The sequence below is a fragment of the Watersipora subatra genome, chromosome 10, assembly GCF_963576615.1.
Source record: "Watersipora subatra chromosome 10, tzWatSuba1.1, whole genome shotgun sequence".
NCBI classification, from domain to species: domain Eukaryota; kingdom Metazoa; phylum Bryozoa; class Gymnolaemata; order Cheilostomatida; family Watersiporidae; genus Watersipora; species Watersipora subatra.
In genome coordinates this window covers 40,334,690-40,340,845 of record NC_088717.1, presented here as the reverse complement: position 1 = coordinate 40,340,845, position 6,156 = coordinate 40,334,690, and the positions used below count along the sequence as shown (strand labels likewise).

Here is a 6,156-nt window from a genome sequence, read left to right as displayed (position 1 = left end):
TACCCAATAATCTCTACCAACTCTTGAATCTAATGGTAGATACTGCATAGTCTCTTGAATCTAATGGTAGATACTGCATAGTCTCTTGAATCTAATGGTAGATACTGCATAGTCTCTTGAATCTAATGGTAGATACTGCATAGTATGGTAAATGTATAAATTTTAGTTGAAAAAATTCCGTTCACTTTATAACCTTCCACCTTGTTACTATAATTATTATTATGGGTTCAAATCCTGTATGAAGTAATCTTTTCTCATAACCTTCAACCTTGGCTTCAGACATACGGATAGTCATAGATGTTACTATAGTAAAGAATGGTCATTGTCTGTCTGTTCCTTTTACTATCACAAAGCAATCTTTCTTTTCTGATTGGCACACGAAATTATTTGTAGGCTTTGGAAGGTGCCTGATTAGCTCAGTTGTGTAGAGCATCAATCTAATAAACTACATGTATATGTCACGGGTTTCAGCCCTATATTGACCAACATCTAATACATATTTTTATTGCAGGCTGAATGATAGCTATATTATCTCACAGCCAGTAATTAAATTTAGTTTCTCTAATACATCGTGAAAATAGAGATTTAGAGTTTCTAATATCTTTTGGACTAAACTTGAGAACATAAAAAGTTGACTGAAGTAAACATGGACTGTATATCGAGCTCACCGGTACCATCTCTTCCATTTATATACATTGTAGTTGCTATAACCTTACTGCAGTCAGCTCTATGTAAGGCTAGTGTTATGATACTAGTACGCTGGGAGTCTCATGCGCGGTGAGAGATCATCATGAGTAATAAATATGTGCACAATTATTCCTAGATGTAGCGAGATGGTGGAGAGGTGCAATTAATAGTCTGCCCGGCTTCAAAACAGAATATCTGAGAATGGTCCCAGTGTGAAGCCATCTTTTTTCCTAATGCTCTTAGTATAGCTTTGAACAGATGAGCGAACACTGCTCTTACTATTATTATAGTAAAGACTTGTACGCTGACAGACCCGAGTGCCGTGAGAGATTGTCATGTGTAATAACTATAACTTTAATTATTCTGTGATACTGCAAGGTGGTCAAATGGTGCAGTGGTAGTGTGCTTGGCTTTGAATCAAAAAATCTGGGTGTGACTCTGGTGCGGTACAATCAGTTTTTTCCTATTCATTATAGCATAGCTTCAGACATTTGGACGGACACGGGTCTTATTATAGTAATGATTAGTACGTCAACTTTAGTACCTTGATATACGCATGCTAGTATTAGGGTATAAGAGCAATCGATCAAGATAGGTACTTCTGTCATAAACCCTTTCCTCAGTCAGAAACACTGACATAACCCGCAGGGAGGTGTGAAGAACTTGTTGTCGTCGCTCAGTCTGCTGCTCTGAAAATTTCTTTAATTTTTAATGTAGACATGGCTGAGCTGTCAGGCAGAACCACCTATGTTCGCTGGGGTGAGAAGGTATGCTCACACGCTGCTACTCGACTCTATCAGGGAATCGTGACGGCATCGCAAGAAAATTTTAAGTGCACCCCTTTATCAGCAAAAAGCAAACAGTTCACTACCAGATCCTCTCAGCGAATTGATGGACCCTTTGAAGGACGTATCATACCTTGTGCAGTGTGTGAATTACAGACATAGGCTAGGAGTTTGAAGTGACGTTTGTATTCTGCACATGACTGAACGCTTCAATATGTCGACTATGCTTTTACTTCTGCTGGTGCAGATTACACAAAAGGCATTCAAGTTTACACCTCTCATTAGATATCAGCCTGCTAGATAGATCCTTTATTACGAAGATAAATGTTTGATGTTCTTTTTAACTGTATCCATATTTAAATCAGTTTTTGCCATGCATTGTGTTGTGTCAGTATTTATACAATAGTTTTTTTTTCACATGTTTACAACTTGCGAATGAGTGCTATTCTCTGATTGATAGTGGTGGGTTATTATGGATCAATAAAAAGTGTGAAGATACTTTTCCCAGCTATTGTAAACATCTTGGTCAAAAAACACTGAACTTTTCTGACACTATTTACATATATTTAGTAGTATAAAACGTCTAGCATGACTGCCTTATGACTGGCATTTGTAAGTAAAATACAAAATACAAATGTTATTCATGAAAGATCACACCGTGGACCACAGGGTACAATTTACTATACTTAGCTTGCTTGGCAAAACTCTACCATAAATATGTCCAAGAAAGATCTAAGGGATGACACAGATGTTGCGGCCAGAAAAGATTGCAACAGACATCTTTTCTAAAAGGAGTTTTTGGGAATTATTGAAGATTTGTTGACAGGCGCTTCAAGCACCTGTCACTAGTGTCGTTCACTATTAAACCACTTGACCTAGACGTCATTGGAAAGGTGGAATGGCTACATTACCAACTAGACATTTGCTCGCCGTCTTTCAGTTAGCTTACGTAAGCCATGTAGCTATTTCCTTCTGGTCTACTCATCTGACTAGTTGAAAACTAACAGGTCAGGTTATGTACATTTAGCATGCACCCAAGCTATATAGCTGGACTATCTATATTCAATGTTTGGTCAATACATTTAGCTTCGATACAGACAAACAAGTTTTGTCTATATATATTTCACCCCTTATCTTAACTAACTTTACCATGTGCTGCTTCCCATGAATGGTTAATGTAACCATTTTGCTGAGTTCTTCTGACATAGCCAGAAGCCATGAAGATTCATATATGTGAGTATTGCACTTCATTGTTGAAGTATTCTAACCAGTTACACTACATGGATAAAAGCTTTATGTTGCTAAAGAACTCGAAATTGACCAAATACAGTTACTGATAGCAAAGTTTAGGATCAGCTGCAGTCATAACACACCAAAATATACTTTGATATTAGATCTCAGCTCTCGAGACAGCTGTTCTGTTATATACTGTACTATGTGCTCCTTCCTGTTGAAGAGTTTTGGTTGTGTCTATGGTTTTGTCGTGGTAGCCAGACTCACCCACCTGCCGGTGGGCTGATATACCTTATCATTATGTCAAAGGTTGCCAAGAATATCACATACGTAGTAGTCCAATGTTTAAGGTTCTAGCAAGTCATTAAGAATACTCAAGACATGCAAGAGTAAGAGATTTTGAGTCATTTATAAAGAATAATAACAACAGACATAAAATGTAACCTTTCATTAGAATTGAATGTACAATACAATAGAAGTTCAAAGCCAAAAATGGTTCCAGCCATATCTTGATTATATTTCTGCTCATTACGCCAATCTTCTTGGACTACGAAATCTTTTATCGCTTGAAGAAGGTAAGCTCTAAGGCAGTCAATAATAGTAGAACTGTCTAAACTGGTGTAGAAAGCTGGCAACAGACAAGACTGCTTAAAAGATGTGCTTTTAAGCAGTCTTGAGACTGCTTTCTCAGACTACAAGTAGTCAGCTTTCTCAGACTACCTGTAGTCTGAGAAAGCTGACTACCTGTAGTCTGAGAAAGCTGACTACCTGTAGTGTGAGAAAGCTGACTACCTGTAGTCTGAAAAAGCTGACTACCTGTTAACTAAAGCGCTTCTGGTAAGTTTATGCTCATATATTTTGAAGAAACTGGCACCTTGATGACAGTATCTGTTTCTCTGTTTTGCTCAATACCAGCGACATAACGATATAGCACAAACAACAATTATTTTACTTCCCTCTCAAGGTAAGCAACAGAACCTGATGATTTTGCTGCAAATTTGTTTTATTATCAAATATTTTTGGATCTTTCTAGTTTTGGCTGCAGCCGTGCTACTGTTTGCTGTGTTAACAGAGAGTGCACCGACAACCGACTCTTGTGAGAGGAACTGCGAGAATACTGTGTTTCCTGTTTGTGGAACGGATAAAAAACTTTATGGTAATGCTAAAAATTCTTGTAGTTCATAAACAGAGACAAAATTTATGTTAATTAATGTACATACATGTAAAGTGTAGATAGTAAGAGATTACATAGTAGCAGATAAACTGTGATATGATAATCAAATACACCAAGTTCTTGTTCTGGCCTCATGTGTATTTCATGTTATATCTCGTAAAGCTCTCGTAAAGCTCTCGTAAGGCTCTCGTAAAGCTCTCGTAAGGCTCTCGTAAGGCTCTCATAAGGCTCTCATAAAGCTCTCGTAAGGCTCTCATAAGACCTCAGACAGATAATAAATGAGTTAACATCTTTAGAGTCAATATTTGATCTTTGAATAAAATAAATAACGTCAGTTTAAACCTTTTATCTAGTGAGCCAGTTACATTCATAGCAGAAATTAGTTTTGTGGTACCTTGCACAGATATAATGATCACTGATCAAACATCTGCCTCAGTTTAATGAGCATTGAGAGGCCTGTAAGAGTTTTTGATATCTGAAAGTGTTAATACCAACCTCTCAGAATCCTAATAGCATCACACAAGCTTGAACAACATACCGGTAGTACTCAACTCTGTTGAGGGTTAGGAAACATTTATTATTCTGAATGGCTAGTTAACAAGTTATTTGTTTAGCGGAAACTAATTAGTCACAGACAAACTAGTAACTTTGCATGTGCAGAAACAATAACAATAATGGTAGTAGTAATAGCATTAGTAATAGTAGTAGCAGTAGCAGCAGTAGTAGTAGTAATAGTAGTAGTAATAGTAGTAGTAATAGTAGTAGTAGTAGAAATAGTAGTAGTAGTAATAGTAGTAGTAATAGTAGTAGTAGTAAAAGTAGTAGTAGCAGCAGTAGTAGTAGTAACAGTATTAGTGGTAGTAACAATAAAAAGTTGAGTAAAAGTTATAACATTTGAATTAATACTAATGACACCGATAAGAATGTTACAAATAAAAACAAATGCAATGATATACAGAACACATGAAATAGCAATATTTACAATAGAAATAATAATCCCAACCATTTCAATTATAAAAACAAAAATGATTATAGAAATAATAATAGTGCAATTAAAGTGTCTGCATAACGGTTAGTCATACTCTGATCTACTTTCTCCTATACTTTCGCATAAAAAACAGTAGTACCAATAATAAGGCTGGACTTGGAGCTAGGTTATAGTTACAGCAGATCTTTTGCAAGGTGCCACAACTCCATGCCTTCAAGTGAAGAAATCTGAGCTACATGTATAACAAAATACTTTGAAGCACATATATAAAATAGTAATAACTAAAATAATAACCACAATAATAATAATAGGTTTATTGGTATCTTCTTATAAACACTATCAAACAACATTTATAGAAGCTCAAATATTAATAAGAATAGCAATGAAAAATAAAATGCTTATTCAACTTTAAGAATGTTTACTTATACCTTACAAGAAATAGTATTGATAGTAATAATAATTGAATAATGAAAATAACAATAACAACAGTTATGTTAATATGAAAATAGGGTATCCGTGTTTCTCATTGTTAGTGTTATTCTAAAATCACACATTATTGTGCAGTTGAAGGATTTATAAATTATAAAACACGAATTTTATGAACAGTGATTTTAATTTAGGTATGTAACCGTCATACTGAAAATTAAAAAAAAATCTATTTAAATAGAATTACTGATAAACCACGGCGAGGTTTTGCAGAAACTTATTAAATCTCCTTTCAAGGTGGCTAGAGATTCTGATGTAATCATGACATGGAACATGTAATCTATCAACCTACCTGTCATGTCTAATCAGTAGGATTGTTATAGTGTACAATCGGCTAGCTTGTTCTCAATTGCTGCTTGCGAAACTTTCCTACCTTTACTAACTTTAATTACAGCAAACCTTTGCCTCTTCGACCAGGCTGTCTGTGAAGCGCAGAAGAATGGCATTTCTCTCAGAGTAATAAAGGTTGGAGGATGCTAATACGCTGATCGATTACCTGTATTCACTTGCTAGATTATATGACAAATAAATCCATACCTACATGAAAAGTTAGAACATGAGACTCATTCTTATGCTTTAGATATTGGCAATAATAATATGTTATCTTTATTAATAAGTCTCATTGTCATTTTGTGATGTGGTGTGTGTACGTTTTGTGTTGGTCCATGCGAATGTCGGTGTCCAAACCTTTTGTTTAAACTTGACATGCATATGCCCCATGCCTTCTACCAGTTTGCCAAAATTATTTGGTTTTAAAACTCTAGTTCAGTAGCTCCAGCTATGGGCTATCTGATTAAAATTGA

The 6,156-nt window shown here is 35.5% G+C and overlaps 1 long non-coding RNA gene across 1 annotated transcript; it reads left to right on the top strand.

Annotated features, from left to right (window-relative positions):
• Positions 1-2,665: 2,665 nt before the first annotated feature.
• LOC137405564 (uncharacterized) lies at positions 2,666-5,883 on the top strand. The gene is made up of 3 exons (XR_010979781.1): positions 2,666-2,705; positions 3,739-3,861; positions 5,748-5,883. It is a non-coding gene; the product is annotated as an uncharacterized lncRNA (long non-coding RNA).
• The last annotated feature ends 273 nt before the right edge of the window (positions 5,884-6,156 follow it).